The sequence below is a fragment of the Lepisma saccharinum genome, chromosome 9 (genome assembly GCF_977018435.1).
Source record: "Lepisma saccharinum chromosome 9, izLepSacc3.1, whole genome shotgun sequence".
Classification (NCBI taxonomy): Eukaryota; Metazoa; Arthropoda; class Insecta; order Zygentoma; family Lepismatidae; genus Lepisma; species Lepisma saccharinum.
In genome coordinates this window covers 20,410,264-20,438,162 of record NC_139237.1, presented here as the reverse complement: position 1 = coordinate 20,438,162, position 27,899 = coordinate 20,410,264, and the positions used below count along the sequence as shown (strand labels likewise).

At 37.9% G+C, this 27,899-nt stretch overlaps 1 pseudogene; it reads right to left on the bottom strand.

The window, feature by feature from the left end:
- Window positions 1-27,899, bottom strand: part of LOC145992347 (cytochrome c oxidase subunit 1-like) — a 107,928-nt pseudogene that overhangs the window by 34,188 nt on the left and 45,841 nt on the right.

The window sequence follows — 27,899 nt, the reverse complement described above, 5'->3', positions numbered from 1 at the left end:
AGAGGCACGCGACAAGACAACCAGCCCGTGTCGCTTGTCGATCGCGTATTGCTCGAATTGAGATTTTATCATCATGTTGTCTCAGTCCGTTGTTCGCAGTGAATGTTTTACTTTAGACAGATTTCACACCTTGCGACAAACGACAGACGACAAACGACAAACGACAAACGACACGAGTCGCTTGGAAACGAACCTCCAGTAATCAAGTGAACCTTTCCAACAGAAGTGACAGATCAAACTGCACATGTCGCTTGGACCTTTTGTGTCGCTCTAACTTGCCCGTTTTCTCATTACTGTGCGTCGTGTCGCTTGTAGCTTGTAGCTCCTGTGTGAATTTCCCGCATCGCTTGTCGCCTGCCGCTTCCAGCTTCTGGCTTTGTAAGGGAAATTTCACACTGAAGCCACAAACGATACGTAACAGGCAACAAGCGATTCATGTCACTTGTAATTAAACCCTCAGTAATAATGAATTGAACCTTTTGAACAAAAGCGACACGACAAGCTGCACGTGTCACTTGTAGCTTGCGTGTCGCTCCGACTTTAGAGTTTTGTCAAAACCATGCACCATCTTGCCTTGTGCTCTTCTTCGCGAAAGCGCTGTGAATGTTTTGCTTCAGATTGGACTAGCTACTGTTGCTTGTCGCTTCGGTAGACCGAAAAGCAACGTGATAAGCGTAACGCCTGTCGCCTCAGTAATCAAGGCAACGTTTCGAATTTATGCGGAACGACAAGCTGCGAATATCGCTTGTCGCATGTGTGTCACTCTAATTCGCTATTTTGTGCATCATCACGCCTCCGTCTGTTGTTTGTGCATGCAGTGAATGTTTTAGAGCGAAAAGCTAAAGTAACCGTTGTCTCATGTCGATGTGAAACCCCAGTGTCGCTTGTATATTCCGTCAGAATTTCCCTCTAACCCCTTGAAGAAAATTTCAGATCTAAGTGACAAGCGGTAGGCAACAATCGACAAGCAACACGAGACCCTTCAATCTAAAGTAAACATTCACCGCTCATGCGGAAACAACATAACGAAGATGCACAATGCATGATATTTATAAAATGGACCATTCCGTGCGACACGTAACCGACAAGCGACACGTGCGGCGTGTCGTGTCTCTTCGGTTCGAAAGGGTGAATTGATTACTGATTACTTCCAAACGACATGTATCGCTTGACGCCTTATTGCCTATTGCGTGTCGCTTGGAAGCGAACTACGCTTCCCATCGTTGCAACATGATAGACCGCACAAGTTTTGATTTGTGAAATCGTCATATAAAACAAGAAAGTATGCAAAGTAATATTTAAAAGTCAGCAATTAAGGCAAATGTGTATTTTCCCCTCAATTCCACAGTTGGGGTAAAACCCCTTAAATACGCCCTGACTGCACAGCAGTTAATACCTTCCTTAACTCCAATGCGAGAAATACTCTCCCCCCTCCTAATTCGCTGCACAGAGACGTGCAAGCTACGCGCTCTCATTTGACGCCCTCAAGCGCATTTCACAACATTTTACCCAATTCGGTTTGGCACATAGCTGCTTACACACAGGAAGAAACAATGTGACCTACAAGAATTGTGATTGGTTGGACGAGTTGTGCAATGCTGATTCGTACCCACAAAGGATGCAAATATATTAAAATTACAACACGTAAATTAGTAAGGTGATATTAGTACCAGGTTCCAACAAGAATAGTAACTATTTTTTCGTGAGGAAAACTGCATTAATGAAAATTTTCAAAAACCACAGTGGTATTTGTAATCATATTCATGTTCTCGACATCTTATGATGAACGTGAATATGCTAATTTATCAAATTATAGTGGTTCCAACAGCATATGTACACTCACTCGGTCCTTACAAGACCAAGTCTACACGTATGTATGTGTGTGTGTGTGTGTGTGTGTGTGTGTGTGTGTGTGTGTGTGTGCGTGTTCGTGCGTTCATGTATTTTTCTCCTTCGTCCGTTCCATCGAGCCGTCACCACTCAGCCATGCGTAAAATTAAATAAAACTTGTATGGACACGCCTAGAACATCGAGAGTCAAAAACATGAAAATGATATAAATTAACCTCAAGGTTTTCTAAAATGACTAGTTAGCTTTGTTGTCACGGCTGGAAAGGATCTGTTTTGGGGGTTATGGTGTTGTAGACCAATGGCCAATGGTGTTTGGTTGTAAGATCATAATTTGAAATTGAGATATTGGGGGTGGAGGTGTAAAATTTGTAGTTTAAACTACTTGGAATCACAGACGGCTACAAATAAAAAGGACGATGGATGGTTGCAGCAAACCGTTCTTCCTCTGCATCATGTGCATTATTTAAGAAAATATTCATAGTGTTTCAACCAGGTGACTTAACTCCATCATACAATCACAGGTACCCCTCCCTGCGCAATCCCTCTCTAAGTATAGCTGTCGTTCTATTGTTCACGTGGACGTGAATGATGTGTGTTTAGTAAATGTGTAAAACTCTTTGAATTAAACAGTTTTTACGTAAATATTTTGCTTTATGAGCTTATGAGGACTGCACCTAAAGCTTAAAGTGAACCAGAACGACTTCAAAGTGTGCCACCAAACCAGAAACGTTTTCTTAGAAGGCGACCGAGTAAACTACGAGAAAACAATCGGAGAGAACCTCACTATATTGTCTATTTTTTTAAAAAAATCGATGCTGAAAAAACTATATCTTTGTGTTATAATTTTATATTTGTAAAATATTAGTGCAATTACTTACTGAGGAGAATAGTATATGTTCCAAAGTTCTTTAAAAAAATAATATAGTTTTATATTTTAAATTAGGTGTCCTTCAAATGACGTTAAAAATGTTCGCCTACTAAAAAATAAATAATACAATTCGCTAACTCATTTAATGTTATTTAACTTTTGTTTGAAACTATTCTTTGTTATCGCGTGTGAGATATTTAGCTTTATTAACTTAAATGGCAATCCATGTACGTATATTTTCTTCCTGTAAGAGCCATGAAAATATTTTTGTGGTATGTACTACATATGAACTACAACAGACGTATGTTAAAATTACAAACCAAGCTTTCTTTATCAAATATTTTCACTAAAGTACGTCTTATTTATGAAAGACCAACTTACTTGAATATCCAGCCAAACATTTTAAACCCGCGAGATCACAATCTGGGAAATCATCTGAAAGAACAAAACAGAATGATATATAATTATGAAGCAAGTGTCCAATCAGCATGAATGAAACGAAACTAAAATCTTGTGATATTAATGGAATCATTTCTAATCATTCTGAATAAAGGCAATAGTGGAGATGTAATCCGTATTCTATAATTACCATTTATCATAGTGTATGAAAATTCTTCAGAACTTAAAATGTTATATGGAAGAGTCTTTAGGTGGATATTTTGCACAATAATAGGATAACGAAATAAGAGAACTAAGGAGTATCGCATGATAAAATCTTCCAAGTGGGAATATAAAAAAATATATACTTAATCGGAAATAACAATACATTTAACAGCATTCCTTCCTACTAGGAAATATCCGAAGTGGTTCGAGGAGTACAAAATCGACAACAATACTTAAATATTACTGCATCCCTTTTCTTGAAATTGCATTATATTAAAAAATGTTTAACGGCCTATCAAATATCGAATTTGTGTGGTTTTGTTTTAACCCTCGGATGCATGTCACTCTTTGTTTTACAACTTTACATATGTGGGATCAATTTGACCCCAATGCAATTATGCATTGAAATAAGTACGACGGAATAAATAGTTCAGCTATTATGGTTTCTTGATCAGTAATTTATCTGAATATACCATAGGAAACAATTACCCTTTTATTATTATTATTTCCCTCCCCCCCAAAACAAATTAACGATGTAGTGACAATTCACTGTTCTAAATGTTAATGGCAGTTACACTTTGCTCGCAATTATCAGAATTTCTGTTGACCCGAGAAACAGTATTTTAGAGATAACAGAATACAGCACAAAATATTCTTTTTTCTAGATCAAATAAAATAAAAGAAATAAAAAAATAAAGAAATAAAAATATAAATGTGCCTCTCATGGCAATTAAATACACCGCACCTGCATCTTGAGCACACCACAATCACAATGCTGTGGATCTTGCACACAGGTTTCCCACATCTTCTGACACGTCCCGTCGTCTCCCTGTCCTCATGTCTTGTGCAGACCTTGCATCTTACTCTCTTCTTTGAAGATCTATCCTCCAGTCTCTGTGCGTGCCTTACTACGCCTCAAAGTTTCATTGCCTCGGTTACTGGTTTCTTCAAGTTCAAGCTTTGGCACCTCCCCCACATGTTAGGAAGAATCAACTCATTCGCCAACTCTATAAGGAACATACGGCGTCTGTGACTGACGCCGAATGGTAATCAGAATGCTGTGACAAGTAGCATGTGTATGCATTGAGTATTGATTACATTATAGAAGAGGGCCATTAGCCATCGACGTGTCTGTCTTCTGCAGGTGTATGTTTGAACCAGTTTGTCCATGGCGTCCACTCCACTCTTTGTTTGGTTGTAAAATTTTATGATTTCTGGCTTTTCCTTAGAATCATCATCATCAATGTGTATGTCATGATGCATGGCATTTTCTTCGGCACGTAGCTTACCAGGGTCTCATTTTCATGGAAGGCGAATTGTGATGAGTAAGGCTGTCTTGTCTTGATATTGGTAAGTGCAGGTAGGATTTAACGTTTGTTTTTCTTTTCTGTCCCAACAAATTGGTGAGTTGCGATATTTCTTCCAGAGTTCCGCAGTGTGTAGCACAGTTTCTTCACGTTGCTGGCGAGGTTCTTTTGAACTGGTTCTCCTGGCTGTCGTCCCAAGTAGATTAGACCGTCTTTGGCGTAGAAGTTATCAGCATCGCACAACCAGAAGATCTTGATGCCTTATTTGTCCGGCTTACTTGGCATGTATTGCACGAACTTGCATCTCCCACGGAAAGGCACTAACTGTTCATCAATCGTAAGAAAGGCGCCGAGTACCATGATTATCCGACAGTTTTCTATAAAAAGTGTCCAGATATATCGAAATGCAGCCATGTGATCAGTCTCCAGGTGTGCAGCGCGAGTACGTTTGTCATCAAATCGGAGCAGTCTTCTGATGTCTTCGAAACAATTTACTCCAAAGGTTGCTTTGTCCTTCGGGTTGGAGAATTTGTTGAGAAAAAGCTCACGAACAGGAACATCCCAACTTCTCTCAGTCCCCGCGATAAGGAGGATGACAATGAAAGCCTGAAGCTCTTCCAATGTTAGATCAGTCCACTCTTTACCAGATTTCACTGCGACTCTTCTTCGCTCTAAATTCGTGAACTGTACAATTTCCTCCAAAATGTTTGAGGAAATGAACATGTCGAAGCTTTTTTTGATTACGTCAAGACCACAGACCGCGGCAGACCTGCTGGTTCTTGTATGATGTTGTGTGAAGCAGTCTGATAAGAGCTTGACGGCTTGCTTTTCCACTGAATTCTATTCTTTGAGATCATGCCGAAATGTTCTTGGTCATCTGTTGCATCATCCTCTTCACGGTCTTCACTGCTCATGTCTGTTTCAACATCACTGCACTCTTTCGGAAATTCTTCCTCTTCTGTAACACCATACTCTTCGTCAAAGCTGTCCGTGTAACTGGCAACACCTTCATCGTCTTCTTCTAGCAGCTCGTGAATTTTATTCAGAGTTAATCCTCTTGTGGTCATTACTGTCAGTGTCACTTTCAATGTAATACACAGACGCTTTTAGAGTGGTACAAAACAGCACTAAGAAAGTACCTGGTCACAACCACAATGCGACGAACTACCAAACGCTGTCGGCAACTCTTCGTACGCAACAATGAAATCTAAACAACGAACTGTAGAAATACCGACCAACTCACTCGGCGCCTCGTTATACAATTACTGGTGGCTTGTTTCTCCTCGATCCGCTCCAAATACATCTGCGCATGCGCACTTTGCAGTGAGTCATGGCAGGGTGGGTGGTTGACCTTGAGATGATTGCTGTTAATTTTGGCATAATTAGGATCAATTTCCCTTTATGAATGTTTTCCTGCTTTTTTCAGGCTGGGGTCAAAATGACCCCACACATGGAAAGGAGGGGTATTGTTAAAAAAACTTTGAAGATATAATTTAAAATAAATTGTAAGGAATTTATTTATACATGTTACTACAGCTGAAGTAGCATGGTAAGATGTCACAGAAAATCAGAATCTTTTATTAAGATTTTATTATAATACCAGGAAATAAACAGACAGTGGGGTGAAAATGACCCCACACATGCATCCGAGGGTTAATGTGAGAAATTTACAGTCATTGTATAAATTAAGACGAACCTTTACCATTAATAAAAATCGCAAAATATATATAACTAAAACTTTATTTTTATAGTGGACGCACGCAGAATATATTCCAGACTCCGAAAATGCCTGAATTGCATCTGAATTGCTACAATATTTCCTACAATAACATGAAACTACGTATATACCTTGGAGTAACTCATGCTAAAGTAATCACATCATACTTATAATCATTGTACCTTCATTTCTAGCTAGTGTGCTAGTTAACGGAGGGTGCCGAGAATTTCCCCCACATAACATTTTATTCTCTGCAAAAGAAAATTATTCTTATCCCTGACAGAGAAGAATTTATCCTCTACCAGAGAAATTGTAATTGAATGCATATAGTAGGCTATAACATTTCCGAACCATGTTATCAACACAATTGAAAAATCAATCTTATTCATTAATGGTCTAGCCATCAAAGATGTCGTGGTGAATTGTATGCAACCTTGTGGATGAAAGGAGGACACCATTCTGCAACGGAACAACTTACAGAGCCAAGGCAAAACAAGCTGCTTGGAACTAAATTTTTCTTGCATGGTTTTGTTATTATTGTATACCTTAAGATTTTAAAAAGAAACTTGTACGCATGTTAGATGGACATTAAGTTTCGAATTTAGCAACATAAATTTGGTCACGTCTTCGGTGTTACTAGTTTGAAAGCTCTTCTGGTGTACGAGCTTGACCCCACCCTGGGTATTGTGAGAAGTGCTGTAAATAGGAAGAAATGGCAAAGCACGTATTTCATGATGTTCGGGGGGAAACGTTTTGAGGCCAACCACTCCCTACCCGGGCCACCACAAGGGAGTGGGCTGGAGTCGGCTCATTTTTCAAAAAATAGCAAGGGGGTGGAAATACGTCGTTTGAAAGGTCTCATCATAACAACAATAATACAGCAAATCCGGGGTTTCTACCTTGATCCAATTGACAATGAAGTGAAATCAAATGTGGAACATGACCAGCATTGGACAGGACTCCAACTCCTACAGTAGTAATCCTAGACAACAGTGGGAGCTGGAAAAATGTTCCTACACTGTAGCATGATTCGGAGATATCCTAGCAGTATCTACAAATACGTTCACCCCCTTCCCAAGAGATGGCAAGCGTCCGTACACAAAACCGCATATCATCGCAGACCCTGAAATTGCTACCGACATGCACAATATCAACTCAAGTCAAATGGTGAAGGAGGCACGTAGTTACATGTACAATGTCAATTGAAAGCAAATGGGGCGGGGTGTTTGCAAGATGTTACAACACGTTCACCACTAAAAGTCAAATTCAGCTAAACTACTATTTACAGAATATATGTTCAAAATGAGGCCCATTCAAGTGTTTGAAGGAGAATGCAGACGGAGTATCGAGCCAGGCCAAGTTATCAGCGTTACTACCGCGATAAATATTCAACAGGACCGTTCTGCTTGTGTTCTCGTAAGCAAACAGACCGGATCGCAAAAGTTCGAAGTGACTTTGAAATACTGGACCTAGAAGAGTTGTAGTGTCGTACACACGTGTTTCCTGTATTTTGCTTTACTGTGGTTCTGCTTGTGTGTGTGTATTGGTGGTTAAAGTGCAACGACGATAAAAAATGAATGGGGCCGGATGGGAGCGTTCTGGCGTAGACAAAGTGGAAATTATATTTTTTTCGTTAAATGTGGCAGAAACTGCAGTGCCCCTGCTAGACGATTTAAAAAAAATATTTCGAACTCCCTAATATTGACAATAAGTATGTTTCAGACCTTGTGAAAAAATTCCGTGAAACGCAAAGCGTCAATAACGGACGACTTCCAGGACGACCTCACATCGATGAGGCAGCAGTGTTGGAAGTTATAGGCCTCGTTACTGTATCTATCAGAAAGGTTTTAAAATTACACAAAATTCGTCCTTACACAATGCAGATAAAGCAAGAACTAGCAGATGATGATTTCGATAGACAAACTGAGTTTTTGAAATTATGTGCGACAGGATTGCTAACAACGAGAACTTCTTACACAACATCTGTTTCAGTGACGAAAGTTCTATTTTCCTAAATGGCTGTGTTAATAAACACAATGTTCGAGCATGGGCAGATGTTAATCCCCATGTTGTGAGGGAACACCATACGCAAAGACCTGAGAAAGTTAATGTGTGGCCAGGTATATTAGGAAACCACAGAATTGGACCCCTATTTCTTAATGGCAATTTAAACGATAATCTGTACCTGCAAATTCTACGTGACGCAGGGGATCCCTTGGCAACGGACCTTGTAGAAAACACAGTCCATGTCAGCGATCTGCCTGAATTTGATGCGGACAATATAGTTTTTCAGCAAGATGGATGTCCTGCACACTAGCCGGAATTTACGTGAGTACTTGAACGAACATTATCCAAGAAGGTTGATAGGCCGTCGTGGTACCATCGAATGGCCTGCGAGATCGCCTGATTTCACTCCGAAGGATTTCTTCCTTTTGGGAGACATTAAATCTGTTGTGTACAAATAAGAACCTAGTAGTATTGCTGATCTGCAACAAATAATAATAGCAGCCTGTGGAGACATTTCAGCAGACACTTTCAGCAAATTGCGACTGCATTTCAAACTCGTCTGTTCTACTGCCAAGAAGTGAATGGGGTTAATTTCGAACATATTCTGTAAATAGTAGGTAAGCTTAATTTGACTTTTAGAGGTGTAGGTGTTGTAACATCTTCTAAAGCCCCCTCCATATGCCTTCAGTTGACAATGTCCATGTAACTACTTGCTTCCTTCACCATTTGACTTGAGTTGCGATTCTACATGTCAGTCCTTGTCCTCGTGGTACCAATCTCAGGGGTGCGAAGATATGCGGTTTTGTGTACGGACCCTTTCCACTTCTTGTGAGGCGTAAGAATTTGTAGACACTGCTAGGATATCTGCGAATCATGCTACAGAGTAGGAACATTTTTTCAGCTCCCACTGTTGTCTAGGATTACTACTGTAGGAGTTGGAGTCCTGTCCAATGCTGGTCATGTTCCACATTTAATTTCCCGCCATTGTCAATTGGAGCTACGTAGAGGCCCCCTGATTTGCTGTATTATTGTAAATATTACGAGACCTTTCAAACGACATATTCTTCCACGCCCTTGCTGTTTTAAAAAAAATGAGTCGACTCCAACCTACCCGCTTGGGGGGGGGGAGGTAGTGAATGGTTGGCTTTAAAATGTTTCCCCCTGAACATCATGGAATACGTGTTTCGCCATTTCATCCTATTTACTGCCGTTCACACAATACCCAGGTTGGGGTGAGTCTTTATGGACAGACTTTATGGACACCATGTATATTGAACCAATGTTCTAAGGTACTTAGAATTGACAGGCAGTAGTTTAGTTTACTGACTGGTAATATACACACATTTGCACACCCAAATGACCTACCTCTAGAACTGTAATACGCAAATGAGTGGACATCGCTCGCTAAAGCAAAAAACTTATTTCGCAAAGTATTTCTAGCAATTAAACTAGATGTAACATGCTAGAAGAAAGCCAAAGTGATCCGGTTAAAATACTAAGAGTTCGAATATGATTTTGCATCACATATCAACATCCCACATGATTTATACGTTTTACCATATTGCACTGCCTTTGCACAGAGGCACTTTAATGTATAATCGACGTGTTAAATCATGGCTATGAAGTCCATATCTTTCACAAAAAAATAACAATTTTTAAAATGCTTTGTACAAAATTATTGTATACCACTTGAAAGGAGAAATCATTGTTCATCTTAATAGATAAATGATATTGGAGCTTGATGGACTAAAATACATGCTACATATATTTTAAGAGCACCAAAATGTGAAAGAGAACTGCTTTGTTATCAATAACTGGAAACGGTGTGTTTTGAAGTTTTATATCAAAACCATTGTGAAGAGAAAAGCATGTATTTTCGACATTTGTTTATTTTTGTAACTTGTTTCTTATGAATTGCAGAATCACTGTATTTTTTGTTAGTAGTTCATTACAATACCGACATTCTAAGAGAAGTACCACAATCTTTACTTTCTCTCAGCCAAGCAGCCAAGTTTAATATAAGAATCATTTGCCAGCAAGAGATTATAGTACGAGGCTGTGACATGGCACTTTGCATTGCATTTTAATTTCAATTTTAACCTTTTTAAGCTAACATACTTTCCCTTGTTTTAAACTTTGACTATCTGTGTCTTAACCCTGAAGAAGCAACATGATGTGTTGAAAGCTTGAGTCATATATGTACACCAAAAATGGACTTTAACTACTTGGTGACATAATGGCATGTGCTATACGTTATTCCGCACCTATTAATGAATTTGCATTACATCCCAAACGTTTGGAACTAACGTTTTTGAAACAACTAAATTGAAGAAAAAAATATTATGTTTGATATATAATAAAATATGGTAAGATGGGCAAGCAGGGAATAGCTGAAGCCTTGAGTTGGCAAGAGAATATGGTTTGTGAAATGTGTTGTTATTTGAAGATATTTGAATGTCAAGTATCTTTTAGTAGTATTTGAAAATTGACAATCAGCTTTGAAATATAATTTCAATTATGTATTTGTAGGTATATCCAGTACAATATATTACATTTGAAAATTACACAGATACAATTTTTTGTGAGTTTACCAGGCAATTACCTTCAATTTAGTAGAACACATCGAGAGCCAATACATTAGACCATTTTTTTGCATTGGAAAAGGGGTTCTTTTAAACGTTAATATTTGACAATATCTGACTTTTTAATGACTTCTTGCGTTTTTGTTAAATTCTAAACCAAAATAGAAGAATAATGTATAGGGGCTTGTTGTGAGACCAGCACCCTAGCACAATAAAATATCGCCAACTATGAGTTTTCAACCAAAGAAAAGCTGGACAGATTTATGAATGCCGAATAAAGCATGTGAAAAGGAATAAGAATATGTTGTAAATAGGGGAATGTAACGACACTCGTGTAGATAGAAAAGATGCAGGAATTTTGTGAGCAAATAAAGAAAACACAATTTAGCATAGTAGCTTTGCAAGAACCTAGATGTAGTGGAAATGGTATATTAAATAAAAACGAAAACAAAGTATTCTGTAGTGGTGCAAAAGATAAAAAGGAGAGGCTGGTATAGATTTTATTGCATAAAAAATAATCCTTAACCACATAAATAGATTTTTTCCTTAGAATGAAAGATTACGTAAACTAAGAATTAAGGGTAGGTATAATACTATAACCCTAATCAACACATACGCTCCAACTCAAGATAAAGATGAAGAAATAAATAAAACATTTATGAAAATATAAAAAAATCTGGTAGATTATGTTCCAAGAAGTGATGTAATGATTACATACATTAGGTGACTAATGCTGAGTTTGAGAAATAACAAATATACAGTAAAATATCTGGTCGACACACATTACATGATGAAACAAGTAAGATTAGAGAAATCTTGTGTGAATTTGCAGCTGCAAATAACCTGATAGAAATGAGTATTTCATTCCAGCATAAACGAATACACAAAGGAACGTGGATATCATGTTTATCACTATTTATCAGAGAGTCCATGTGTTGATTAACAGCAGCAGAAATATCTGATTAAAGATGTAACGTTTTTAGAAGGCCCAAATATTGACTTTTATCATATATTGGTGCGAGTAATCCTTAAAGAGGCTAACCCTGCAATCTATAATATATCATCCTCGCATAATAGCAAATGAGATAAATCAACCTTCAGAAGCGGAGTAAAATGATAAAATACCTTGCAACATTACATGAGAAATTAAATTATCGCCAGGAAAGGAAAGATGGTAAAGTGGAATGGGGTAATATACAAACTGCGATAAATGAAGTAACTATAGAAGTTACACAAGAATAAAGAAATGTCCCAAAAAATGAATGTTGGGTTGAAGATTGCCGAAGGTTTTCCAAAATATTAACAAATCAAGAAATATATCTATTAAAACAGTAACCAGGGCCAGCCAAAAATCGTATAATATAGGAAGGAAAGAAGCTAATAAAATGTGTAGATATATGAAAAATAAATGGTTGAATAATAAAAATAGACAAATTGAAATACATTATAAGAGGAATGATACAAGTTAATTTTTCAAAAAAATGAAATCTTTTAAACAACAGGAAACAATATCGCCAAAAATTTGTTAAAATACAGAAGGTTACACCATCTCAGAGAAAGCTGAAGTCCTAAATAAAAGTAGAACTTACTTCAAAAATATTCATATGAAAAACGTAAGAACAAGTATGCAGTCCCCAATAAAAGAGGATGACAGTAATCAACAAGAACATCATCTTCCATCGTGGAATGAACAGCCACATAAAACAAATTTTAAAAAAATAAAGCTGCAGGATCAGAAATTATCCCTCAAGAAATAATTAAAAATAGATAAAGAGCATTGGAACAGAAATTGCATAAGGTGATAATAATTCTACCAACTCAATGTTGGTGTATATTGTGAGTAGTGTATATCGGTATTTCCCAGCCCATTTTGTTTTTTGGGCGTTTTCCATCCTTTTGGTCGTTTTCAATTTTCGTGGTCGAAATGCATCGCTACTTTTGTTTTTACGACATTTTACGGGCTAAGTTAACCTACAAGGGTTATTTTTGCATACTTTTTTATGACTTTTTACGATCTTATGTGATATAACTTAACCTATTCGCTTTCTATTTTAAGGATCTTCACAAGTTAGAAATCATACACATCCTTTCACCTACTTTTATGATATGTGAAACGGTAGGAGCTGACAACATACTTTCACGTACTTTTGATTTTGCAACCTATTATGGGCTAAGCTAAGTTAAAAGGAGAAAAAATGCACAGTAGAGGCTCCGGCAACAAGTAGTGTAGTAGTGTATCTTACTATTTTCAACACCATCATAAGTAAGAATCTCATCATAAGTAAGAAGAGCCTTCAGAGTAATTTCTACGATGTGTTTCTTATTTTTCATGTTATGTTTGTACGTCGAAGGCCTTCGAGTAATCATCTACGATGTATTTGTTTTTATTTTTCATGTTATGTTTAACCTCTAAGTAATCATAAGTAAAAATCTTCTCACAAGTAAGAAGAGGACCTCAGAGTAATCTTCCACGATGTGTTTTTTTTTATTATTATTTAAATCCTCGAGGGACCTTCGGCGTAATATTTCACGGATTAAGCTAACCTAAAAACACTGTCAACATTTTTTTCACATCTCTTGCTATCTTCCACGGGGTAAAATGATAAAGGCAAACTCTATAACGTGTGTTAATTATTATTTTTTTGTTATTACCCCGCCAGGGATGTGTCGTGCCCAACACAATTATATTGGCAGAGGCCATATAAGCCATGCCTCTGTAGAGTTTCACGGGTTATTTTTTTTCGTAAACACACATGACTCCCTACATAGGACCTCCGTGTGTGTGCAACGTATATGTGTGTAGTTATCGACTTTAATGTGATTGATGTTGTTTCTTTTGTTACGGGTTATGACAATGTGGAGAGAAAATAGAACCAAATAAAAAAATAACATATTTTTGGTTAGTTAACATGGATGAATGGAATTATTATTTTTCCTAGTGTGATAGGAGTGGAATTTTCAGCACCTGAAAAAGGAAAGAAAGTTATATATATTCACAAGTAGTATCAGTGTTTTCATGGTGCCAAAAATGGTACTTGAATCTTATCCAATTTGTGCAAAAACTTGACATCGGTGAATGAAATGGAAACTTTGTTACTTTAGATTGTAATTTGAAGCTTCTTCTTCTTCATCTTTTTTTTCAAAACTATTCCGTGATCCTATTGATCTTGCATCTTGAACGAACGACTTCTCTGCCACCAGGATTACGCTGAAAAAAGTGTCGTCCGCGATTGGATCGTGAAATTCGCACATGATCTTCATGTTTCTTCTATCGTCGAGTACCACATGTTTTCTTTTCGACGTGTTGATGACGAACATGGGTCTCTGCCATGAATTCACATGACATGTATTGGAAAAAACGGAACCTATCGAAAAACATCATATTCATATTTAATTAACATGGATGAATGGAATGTGTGATAAATAAAGAGTTATCTATTGTGATAGGAGAGAAAAAAAGTTGATTTCGGCATCTAAAAAAAATGAAGAAAAATTGGTTTTGACCATCATTATTTATCCTCGTCGTTGCGATGTAAAGACGAGAACATTTTTCCATGAAGTGCTAACATTAGTTTTCGTATTGTGAATTAAAGAAAATCTGAAAGAAAATAATTGTCACGGTTTTTTTGTGTTATCTGTAAAAGCATGGACTATGACGAGAGTGGGAGCCTTGTTGTAAATAAAGCTTGCCCCCTCCTCTCCTATGTTTATTCTATCTGCTAGCTCTTGAAGATTTCTTTTTATTACATATATTTTCTCTTGCAAAATAATATCAGTTTGGACAATATAGACAGTGAAAAACTACTCCCTTTATGATCCTAAGGTTTGTCATGTGCTTTCATGTAAGGTATAAGGATTCGGACAAAGTATATTTATTAGTTCAATATAATATTGTGAATAGCCAAAAATTAAAGTATTATTTGAAAGCCTTGATCCGAAATAACAATGAAAGTTATTTTTCAAAAATTTTCACAGGCTTGAATATTTAATTGTTCTGGTTCAAAGTCGCATTTAAAATTTCTGAAAAGTAGGACTAAAATCTCTCTTCGTTGTACGAATATGAAGCTGTTCTGTTTTTTTTCATTTCATGCACCGTAGCCTGCGGAATGCGGGAGAAATGTGAAAAAATGAGTTCGGCGTAAGTTTATAAAAATTTAATCCCATGTTTCCCGATTTCTTTTTTATGGTTTTGAGTAATTAATCTCGTCATTGTTATACCTAATGTGACGACAGATCCTTAGCACAGATTGAAGTGTAACTGAATAATCAATTCGTCCAAGTTCTGAGAAAAAGATGCTACATGTGTCGCGGAAGGTATGTGGAAAAGGATATGTCAGCCGAAACGTAGTTAACGCCCGTCAGAATGGAATGGGCCGTACATTACGTTTAGCGAGTTTCTAGCTGTTAGGAAGAAGAGAGTAGATTGCGACGTAACAGAATACAGTAGATATGGCCGCGCAAGGTAAGATGTAAATTTACCCTTGTGACCGAAACAAGCTACGTGGAGTAGTTTCCAGTGAAACTGAGAACACACAACGCTATATATATATATATATATATATATATATACACACACACATACATATACATATATATGTATATATATATATATATATATATATATATATATATATATATACACACACACACACACACACACACACATATATTCGTAAGAGAATGTAAGGTTTTCGTATATTAATTGATCAGTGTGGAATTAGTATGTCGCAAACTTAACATTCATCTTGAGTTCAAGTGCACTCTACACGATGCAAATGGAGATCACATGATTCTTTCTTGAGTACATTTGAGTCGACCTTGTGGTCACATCGCAAGTAGTTTGTCGTGAATTTCTCTTTGATGGTTGATAGTTTCATTTAAATATAATACACGTCTTGTTATGTTGTATCGAGCATACCAGGTGTTCAGACTTTGATGTAAAGAAGTGAATTGTCAAATAACTATTTCTGAAGTGGCCGGATGAAGTAATCGCGACACATACCAAAATAGAAATTTCAAATCGTTCACGTATTGAATACAGGCCAGGAGAGGGTGTATTGTACAGAAATTTGTCATTTGTAATTCACAAAGGGCTATTTTATTTCGTAGAAATTTCAAAGCGTTAACATATTGAATACAGGCCAGGAGAGGCTGTATTGTAAAGAATTTGTCATTTGTAATTCACAAAAAAGGCTGTTTATTAGCAATCAATCCATTTGTGTCATACGTGCACTATTACATACCTACGTTAGTAAAAGTGAGAAAAGATTAAGAATGAAGTCGATTGGTACCCGTCTATCAAGGTTGTGTCATATTTTCTTGTTTTCACTTGTAATAAAAACCGTAAGTATTAAAACTCTATATTCTTCACTTTGACTACTTATTTGTATATAAAGTAGTTCTGTACTGACTTGCATAATCGTCTTCTCTATTTTTCAGCTGATGGCTAGCCGAGTGTATGCTTGGAAGTGAGGTATATTTTTGTAATTCCTGGGGAAGGTATCATGAGATATGTTACATTGCATCAGTAGGAGTCTTGAATTCCTCTCCTCACCCCATGCGTTTCGGTTTGACAAGTGACGAAAAATAAAAGGGGGTGTTGAAATTATGTATAGTGCAAGTAACATCACATCTGTCATCTATATATAGGATAGGTGATTGTCAATATAAACTCATATCGCGTTACCTATTAGTGCGATACAAGGGGTCTTGAAAATTGTTGGCAGATTCTTGGGCTTGAATTCTGATTCCACCGATTGCAGGTTCCTTCCATGTGTAGCTGAAATTCTCAGCTGCAATCATTGGTGTCTTAATGAATAAATCGTACAAGGTGTATTCAAAATAGAGGGTTTGAACCTTAAATTTTTATAATTGTAATTTTCTTGAGTACAGTAAATTCGGTTAAATCTTTGGCTTTAATGATCAAGATTCGATAAGTCGTCTGCATTATGAAACTACAAACGGCGCATCTCTCGCTGGCGGATGGTTGTCACACGATTTCCAATTTGAATGTTTGTTTTTAAGAAAAGTTGGACTTAAGTTGGATTTGAGGTTTGAGATGTGGGTTTTTGGGTGACATGAGAGTTAGGCACCTCGCTTCACTTAGCGGCCCATCGTTAAAGTAGATTATGAGACTCACGTTTGAGTTTTCATAGTCTTACGACTTAAAAAAAAATGATTGAAAAATTTGGAAAAAAAATAATTTTCAAATATTCCCTTAGTTACGATAAAATGGGTACAGAAAAGGATCAAATCACACTGGACGCCCTTTAACCTTCATGAGGGAAAGTAATGAAAAAACGATAAGGAAATTAAGGAAAGTAATGAAAAAAGTAGCAGTAGGCTTGATTAAATTAAGGAAGGAATTAGGATAGAAATTAAGGAAAGTAATGAAAAAACTAACAGGAGGCTTGATGAACTTAAGGATAGGAAAGAGAAAAGTTGTGTAAAACAGATGAGCTTAGAAATGAACTCCAAGCTCTTAGTGTTAGTCTGGATAAATACTGTCTAGAGCTTAAGGGGGAGTTGTTGGAAATTAAAAGTAGTACAAGTGACAGCATCTCTGTTCTCAAACAAAAGGGTCAGGAGTTTCGGTTGTGCCTGTAAAAATACCTTATAGAATGCATGTCTAGGGCTGGGTCTGTATAATGGAAATATGAGATGCTGTGTGGCAAATTGGACAATGAAGTAATAGGAGTACATAGGGTTGTAGAGCAGTTTAAAATTGATCATAAATAACAGATTAGTGATTTGAAGAAACACTTAGAAGTAATGTTTAGGGAATCAGTTAGTTAGGGTAATGACAAGATAGCCAAAGTGCTTTTAATATCTTATGGTCCCCTTGATGGACATGATGTAGTGCTTAGACACCGTAAATTGGAAAGCCCATTGCGGTATACAATGGAACGTGATGTTCCTTCCCAGAAAGTTTAGTTTGGGGTTTCAGAAATGTTTTGTCAACTTTGCAATCTATCGAGACATCTATGGCAAGGTTTTTTAACCACTTGCCTTACTAACCCGAATTATCTCGGATGTGGTACTCTTCCGGCAAAATATTATTCCGAGTTATCTCGGAAACCTGAGGAGTTTGAATGTAATTTTTTTACCGACCCGTGCTAAGTCGGGCGGAACTTTCATGATGAATTGGGTAGGTGGAGTTAGTTGCAAGTCCGGCCAACAGATGTCTCGAGCGTGCACTAATTTTTGTGCCTGCCTTGAGGTGCCAACAAGTAAGGAAAGACAACAGCTTTTCTGCATTGCGTGACATTCGGTTGCTTGCAAGAACGCATTGTTCGGAAGCGTTGATTCGGTTGGAACTTTCTCGTCCTTTTGGCAGAAAAATGAGTGATATAAGCACAGACATAAGTGCATCAGAGTGCAGTGTAAGTGCTAGTGGCAGTGAAACAACGCTAACTACTGTGATGATATTTCAATCGAACGTTCGCATTCTGATGTTAGTTTGACGTCTGTGCGAGTGTGGCAAGAACTTGATCCTGAATCTCCAGCACCAGCTCCATCACGCTTTCCGTTTTCTGCTCAACCAAGTGCCAAGTATGATGTAGACGAAAGTAAGGGCTTGATACAATTTTTCGAACAGTACATTAATAATGATATTGTGACTCTAATAGTGAATGAAACGAACACATTTACAGTGCAAGAAGAGAATGCAACTTGGAATCAAGTAAGTGTGAACGAAATGCGAATTTTCCTTACTCTTACAATACTACAAAGCATTGTAAAGAAACCCGACCTACAGTTTTATTGGACAAAAATCCATTGTTGCTAACTCCTTTTTTCACAAACAATGAGCTACCGTCGTTTCCTTGAGATCAAAAGGTACCTTTATTTTTCAAACAATCAAACCTATGATGCAGCAACCCATCCAAATCCAAAGCTAAATAAAATATGGCCCGTTATTGAACATCTGCTGCAGAAATTTCAAACACTTGTTACACCAGAAAGAGACGAAAGTCTTCTTATGTTCAAGGGAAGGTTGGGTTGGATTTAGTACATACCACTAAAAAGAGCGAGGTTTGGGATAAAGTCGTATATGCTTTGTGAATCAAAAAGTGGCTATGTTTGGGATATAATTGTTTACACTGGGAAAGATACACACTTCATGGAAGAATACAAAGATTTACCGGTGTCTTCCAGTGTTGTTATGTTTCTCTTACATCCTCTTCTAAACCAGTGATTCAGCGTAAGAATAGACAATTATTACAATTCACCCCAGCTGGCAGATATTCTTATATCAAACAAGACAGACGTCTATGGTACACTAAATATAAACAGAAAAGACATACCAAAGGAACTGAAAGATACACGAGTTGAAAAGGGAGGAATCATAGATTTCAGGAGGGGTAAAGTAACAGTTATGAAGTGGAACGACAAAAAAAATGTTGGTCTATTGTCGTGTGTACACACAGTTGATATGGTGAAATTAGAGAGGCGGGGAGAAGCAAAATATTGACCTCGGGTTGTTATTGACTATAATAACACTATGGGTGGGTTGGATAGGGTAGATCAGCATCTTGCTGATTATGCAACACCCAGAAAGAGTGGCAAAAAATACTATAAGAAGATTTTCCTACACCTTCGTGATCTGGCCATATGGAACTCGTTTGTTTTGCACACAAAATGTGGTGGAACAAAAACACACCTGTAATTCCGTCTGGAACTTGTGAATGACCTGATCAAGCAGAACCACACACCATCACTGTCACCAAGATTTGGACGACCAAGCATACATCCAAGTCCACTACGACTTTCAGGTCGTCATTTCCTCGAGTATTTGCCACCCACTACGAAGAAATCAAATCCTACGACGCAGTGTTATATGTGTTCAAGAGTACGTGATGCCCGGGGCAAAAAAATCAGAAGGGAATCCCGCTTCTACTGTCCTGACTGTAATGTGGCTTTGTGTGTAGTTCCCTGTTTCCGTGTATACCACACAGCACCTAGTGTCTGAAGTGAAATGCTACAGGTAGCAAAACACCTAAACGTTGGTAAAACGAACATTTTCAAATGAAATAGAAAATTGTTGCTCCGAGTTTACTCGGGCTAGTAATTATGTGAGTGGTTTGTGAAAATAATAATTACTTCTTTTGTCTTTTGAAATCAACATTATATCATTTATAACATAAACAACATACCATTTTGTTCGTTGCATTATTGTTAGTAAATATCACATTTATATCACATTTAACAGCTCCGAGTATACTAAATAACTAACTCTCTAGCCTTCTTAAACCCAAAGGTTCATGGCTGCAGCAACACAGGCCTTCCATCTGTCCCTATCTTGAGCAAGATCTATATACTCTTTTCCATCCCTACCGATTTCCTTTAGGTCCATCTCAACGTTGTCCCTCCATCTTCGTCTTGGCCTTCCTACAGGTCTCTTACCATCTGGTTTCCCAACAAGAATCCTGGAAACTCATCTTTCCCCTCCCATTCGTGCCACATGGCCTGCCCATCTAAGTCTTCTTGATTTAATTATTCTAATAATATCTGGACATAAATACAAATTATGTAGTTCTAAATTATGTAATCTTCTCCACTCACCTGTCTCCTCATCCCTTTTAGGTCCAAAGATTTTTCTAAGGATTTTATTTTCAGATACTCTCAATTTATGTTCCTCTTTCAATGTAAGGGACCAAGTTTCACACCCATATAATACTACAGGCAAAATTACTGTTTTGTATATTTTAACTTTTTATTTCTTAGATATTAAACGAGAAGACAAAAGTTTATGAAGAGAGAAGTAACATGCATTTCCTGAATTAAGCCTACTTTTTATTTCCTCTTTAATATAATTTTCATTTGTTAATATTACTCCTAAGTATTTGAATTTGGAAACTGATTCAAACGAGTTGTTATCAATAATTAGATTTTGATTATTACCTAACACTTGGTTTCGGCCTGTAAGCATGTTGTAGAGATATGGAGACTATTAAACCGAGAAAACCTCGTCATGTTAATATTCACACTTGTTTATTTCCTGAACTTGTCCGACCAGCGAGTGATCCCAAGAATGCGCTAACTTGTAACTTTCTTAAAACAAGGAACTGGAAAGGCAAACGCGTGGATCTAAGCAGGATCTACCGCGTTTGAAAGGTTTAACAACCTTTCGGCGCCTAGAATGATAAAAGCAAGCTCCTACCCGGAGCTAGCTGGCTTTTGATTCTGACACTCATCGACGCTACATGGATAGCTAGTCCGATTACTTTACAACACGTTACACTGCTAACTACGACGATGGAACACGGAGTTACCGCTGCCTAGCATGCTACAAGGCGCAAGGGATCGCTTGGCTTGGTGAACTGAGGGTCGCTGGATAGAACCTTGGAACTGTCACGAATCGGTCTGCGAGAAGCATTACGACAAGACATCACACACATCTACCAGGTATGAACAAGCGTGAATAACCTTTACAACAACTTTCCATATCTCTACCCTCCTAACGGAGCAGGTTCAGCCATCAGATATTATTGAGCTCTACCTAAATGTTTAAATGAAACTTCCCTGTGACCTCTCAGAGCCCAGGTAAAACGGGCGTACAACATGGTGGAGTTGCTTCAGGCCCTTTTTGCAATTAAGTACCCTCCTGTACGAATTGCTTTACATTAAATTATTCTCCCTCCCCCCTCCCTCCCACTTTGGGAGCATTTTTAAAGTAAATTTTTAGTAATTCCAACTCATACTCCCACAGTACGCTTAAGATGCGTCAGACCCAGTGACATTTTTGTGTATTACCCTATGGAAAACAACCCCTCTTTTTCTTTTATGCCGAGCCCCCCCCCTTTTTCAACAAAAATCTAGTTCTTCTGCATGACATGTATTCACGCATCATTCACACAGGAATGAGAACACTTGCTTATACTTATTTGACCAGCGATATATTAATGACATAAATAACTGTATACCCATACTTTCATTTGTTCTTTGGTCAGCACGACGAACCTTCGTTATGAATACGTCACAGATAGCGTTGCACGAACACCTAGATTCCTTCCTCGACCAAATCATAGAGTTAGCAACTGCAATCACGGCAAATCCAATAAATTCACGACCTTTAACCCCAATTCCCTCCCCTCCACTAACACGGTTAAGGTCTGCTAATATAAATTACCCTCAATTTATCCTTGGACTACAAACATCCAACAAAAACCAACCCCAGCCCTTAGCAAGTACCCCAGGTGACGTTCCTACTCCCTCAACACTGTTAATAGTTCTGGTAACGTAGCTGTACAAATTTCCACCACAAACATGGCCACCCCAATCCCAACTGCGTTGTACCCGGCAGCATTTAGCGGAAATGACCCTAAGCACATTGACTCATTTTTCCTCAAGTTCCAAAATGTAGCACACGCCGCAGGATGGACGGAAGTTAAGCGTAAAGAGATGTTACCTTTATTTTTGACTGACACCGCTTTAACTTATTTTCATGACATACAGAAACGACCCAATTTTGTAGACTTGACATATACCCATATCAAAGACGAGCTAAGTACGCTATTTAAGGGATCGTACCTGTCAGCAGATCCCGTACAGATAATACTCCAAAGAAAACAAATGATAACCGAACCCATCCATACCTATGTTATTGCTAAAAAGGCATTAGTCCAGCAATACTTCCCGAACGCCACTGAAGAACAAACTCTCTCTTACATCATCACGAGACTGCGAGCCAAGTACATTGGCTGTTTAACCAACAAGCATTTTGCTAGAACAGAACAATTAATTGCCCATCTACAGAATTTCGAACGCCAGCAGTCATTAATTAATTCACGTATGTTGGAGGAGAAATTGGAAATAGATCAGGCAATTGCACAGGCAAGCTTACCCCAGACATTCACCCCGTCACCACTTCACAGCTGTTCGCATGCACAGGTCTACTCCCCCCTCCCCATTAATCCATTGAACCCGAGTCAACAGTTTGTACCATACAACCAGTGTCCATCTCCTTTTTTCCCACCATCGACTCATCAAGTCCAAAGTCTACAGTCCAATCCGGCTCCCGTAAATAGTTCCCACACAGTGTATCAAGGAATGTATCATGTACCGAGTTCTGATAGTGTCCGCTGCGCGGCGCCACCAGCCGGAGCCACAGAGAAACACGCTCAAATGCCGCCTCTGGTGACGAAATAAACAAACTTTCGTCACAAATCTCGACCTTAGCTTTGCATTTAACCGAAGAGATGAACGCCAGTTCTCTTTTCAATCTTTGCTCAAATGTACTGGAATTTGCGAAAATGGCTAATCAAAACGCACATAACAGAGGTTTCAAGAAGGGGAATACTAACTCTTCCTACAGAGGTAATTCTAGAGCTAATCACAGAGGTAACTTTCGATCGAACTCTCGGGGCCAGTTCAGAGGTAATAGTAACAAGAGGTTTCAACGTCGAGATCAGGCTAATCGCGACGATGCAAATACCTCAGCCTGCAGGTTTTGCGGTCGTTATAATCACGAGAGCGACAATTGCTTTTACAAGCCACAACGAGAGAGTGGTTTAAACTAAAATCGTCTTCGACTTGCAGGAACGAAATCGAAGATAATAGCAGATTAGATAAAATTCCTATAATTGAGAGAAATGGCCGATACTTTATTAATAGTAGCATACAAGGGAAACAGGTAGATTTACTTATTGACGTGGGTTCCCAAATCTCAATTTATCCTTCCCACCTTCTCCCTTCTGAAAGAAAAACATACAAGGTACAATCCACAATCCAAGGTGTGTCCGGATCGAAACTGAGTGTGTCTGAAATTGTAGTTCTTCCTATCATAATTGGAAAGCGTAAATATTCGCACCCATTTAGAATAGTAGATTCAACTAACGTCACTCCCCTTTTAGGAAATGACTTTTTACGAACGCAGAGGTGCGAAATGTCGTTGAAAAACAACACAATAACTCTTTGTCATTTAGGACGTACTCCAAATTATAGTATTTTAAGATCAAAGTACAAGACTCACCAGCTGTCACATGACATATTTACCCAGATTGAAAATGTAAATGTGTATGAGGGAAAAGCTACCCTTTCAAACACAGTTCAGTTAAGTCCACGATCCAAGACTTATATCAATTTGAACATTACCACTACGACACCTAATACCCATAAGCCTGTACTTTTTACACCATCTGCTTCCCTTATGAGCCAGCATCCAGTAGTTCTTCCCAATGCTGCAGTAAACCCGCAGTCACCTGTCATTCACATACACAACCCTACGGAAACCACAATCACTTTGGAAAGTGACACAATATTAGGCGAAATATCGACATGTGAAATTTTAACTGACGTTACTTCCGTTTGGGAACATAAAAACGAAGATGTCGCATTTTCATACTCTTGTAATGAAAATAGTACAGTAAAGCAACAAATCAGTGAAAGTCAAAATAAATTTGACCCGTCCCTCCTCACAGTTAACCCTGATATTCCCCGAGAAGAAAGAGAAAAAATCCTAAAGCTCGCATACGCGTATGCAGATATTTTTCTCTGGCCAGGGGATAAATTAACTAAAACCAATGTTTTGGAATATGATATCAAACTGACAGAAGACACACCAGTGTATGCCAAAACCTACCCTATTCCTTTTCATTACCGAGAACCCATGAAACAGGAAGTTCAGAAATTACTAGACCAAGGTGTTATAGAACGCTGTGAAGGGAGTCCCTATCGACACCCAGTCCTATTAGTCAAGAAACCCAATGGGACTTACCGTTTTATCTCTGACCTCCGCGACCTAAACAGGATAATAGCTCCGATTTCCTTACAATCCCCAGACATAAAAACCATCATGACAGAGATGGCTGGAAAGAAATATTACTCAATTTTAGATATGTCCAGTGCATTCTTTCAGGTTTCATTAACAGAGCGTTCTAAGGACATTACCGCCTTTTCTATTAACAATCTTGGCAGTTTTAGATATGCTAGGTTATGCCAGGGATTGAAAACATCCCCCGGTGTAATGAACCGAGTAAGCGAACTTGCCCTTAGCGGAATAGAGAGTTCAGAACTTTCTGTTTACACTGATGATATTATTATTTACAGTTCAAATCTCCCACACATGCTTAACATACTGGACAGAGTGTTTCAAAAGTTACGAACAGTTTCCCTTAAATTATCACCCTCTAAGTGTAGGCTAGCTTTTACCGAAGTAAAAGTCCTTGGTAACTTGGTATCTCAAAAGGGAGTTAAGATTTCAGAACACATTCTTAAAGCTATTTTGGAATATCCCACCCCTACCACCAAACGCAAGCTTCGTAGTTTTCTAGGACTTGTAAATTTCATTCGACGATTTGTGCAAGGTTTTGCAGGACCAACAGAATGTTTATTCAAGCTTCTTAAAAAGAATGTTAAGTTTCAATGGACTGATGAACACCAGAAGAGCTTCGAAACACTGAAAGAAATAATTACGTCCGCCCCTATCCTCCGCCCTTATGACCCTAAACGCCCCTCATATGTATACATTGATGCGAGCGGAGAAGGAGTTGGAGGATCGTTGTTACAGCCTGATGACGAAGGAAATTTACAACCATGTGCCTATTGTTCACGAGCCTTAACAGAAACAGAGAAAAGAGCTGACACATTTTCACTCGAAATTGCAGGTGCATATTATGTATTGAAAACTTTCAAATTTTTTCTTATGAATCAACATTTTGTGGTTCTCACAGACAACAAAGCCTTATCCTATCTTCGTTCAACTAAACACCATAGTTCTATTTTAGGAAGAAGAGCCCTTTATTTTCAGAATTTTGATTTCGAAATAAGGCATGTCAGCGCTAGTAAAAATGAACTTGCGGATGCACTTTCCCGTGCAAGTTTACCGCTTGACAAGAAAGATGATGATGATGATGATGACTTATTCTTTCATCAAGTATTTCATGCACAAGCAGCAGATTTTGATATTAGTTCAGAACAACGTAAAGACCCCTATTTCAGATACATTATTGACTTATTAGAAAACAAAGACAAAGCTAGTGACCCTAAACTAGAAAAGCTTTCGTATTCTTATGTACTCAAAAATGGAGTCTTATACAGGACTAATAAAATCAAAACTGGTAATAGGGATAGACTTTGTATTCCTCATGCATTAAGAAATCAAGTTTTCGACCTTATTCATGCACACAAAATGAATGGAAGTCACCAAGGTGCACAAAAGACATATAATTTAATGCTTATGCGTTACTTTTTCCCCAATATGAAGAAATTTGTGTACGATAAGGTTCGACATTGCATCCCTTGTCAGATCTCAAAGAAACCACAAGGTTCTAAACCGCATACGCTGCAAACATTTCAACCAGCCCAAATACCTTTCCAACGAATTCATATTGACGTATGTGGTCCTTTAGTCTCTTCAAAAACGCACAAATACAAATATTTCCTATCAGTAGTCGATAGTTGTACAAGGTATGTAATTACAGCTCCTTTGGCTAATCACGATGCACAAAACATAGCAACAGCTTTAGTTGAGAAAGTCTTTTTAGTTCATGGCATCCCGGAAACGATCTATTTAGATCGTTCAACACCCAATTCAAGTTTACTCTTACGAGAATTAGCTAATATTACAGGCGTACAACTAAAATATGTAGATACTTGTGCCCATTTCACGAATGGATTAGTTGAAAGTTCATTTAGTTACTTAAAGAAAGTTATGAGAGTTTTTGTATTAGAGAAAAAAGCTTCATGGTGTGACTATTTAGCTAGCGCAGCGTTCAGCCACAACGTTAAAATCCATTCTGGATCCTTCCAGAGCCCGTATTTTACTTTATTTGGCTACAACCCAAGGATCTTAGCTGACGCTGTCCTTCCTTCGAACCCCGACAATGTTTCCCACACGAACGCACAGAGACTTGAACTCCTGACCTCCATACGTAAGACAGCACATGACAACCTGCATAAGCGTTACGAACAGCAGAAAAAGTACGCAGACAGCACTGCTAGGCAAATACAGTACTCACCAGGACAACATGTATGGATTCTAGATGCCACTCCAACTCCAGGCGTGTCAAAAGCTTTTGCGTCCTCTTATAAGTATAAAGGAACTATTCTTCGCAAAGTTAATGAGAATTCCTACGAAGTAACTTACATCGCCGGCAGGAATAAACAAAAGACTGACACTATTACTATTTCTAGACTCAAAGCCCGCTACGACTAGTACCATGATAACCCCACTAACATTCATTAACACGCCACTCCGTTGTCACTCGCTTTAGCCTCCTCGCTCCTCGTTGCGTACATTGCACATGCTAGCATCCCCTGATCCAGCATTTTTTCACGCTCATCGACTCCCCTCCCCCCTCTTTCCACTTCCAGTGCTCGCACTGCATTTCTTCGTTAGAACGAACTCATTTTTATTTTTAACAAGATCAGGATTACAGAATGCTATCTCAATCGTCGGAACATTTATAATACATCTCTTGCCTAATAATTATTTTTTTTTTACAGATATTTTAATGTTATTTTATAATTTGCGATTCAACGCATAGTAATAGTCAGAACATATCACTTAGCTGATTTGACTAATAAGTACTTAGTGTGTTTATGATTCTAACTAGCAAATATTTTTTTTCCCCATTTGCTGGTACATATACGCTCAAATGAAGAAAAAGTACAAAGAAATAAAGAACGAATGAACTAAGTTAGAACAAGATCAATGATTTAAAGAACAAATGAACTGCGTAGAACTTGCTTGAACAATTGGCTTTTTGGCCATAGCAATTTTTTTTATTTACGCTTAGGTGTAACGCGAACTGCTTCTTTGAAAGCTGCAATGCACTAAATATGTTAATAAAGCATATAATAAATATAGGCAAATGTTCCCACTCTCTCCTTTAATTTTATAGTTCAGATATTGATAGCATACAACATGGTATAGCTCATATCCCATGAAATTAAAACCTACTCTATTTTTCAATGAACTATTACACAAATATATTACTTACTCTTTCTCACTTCTTTTTCAATTTT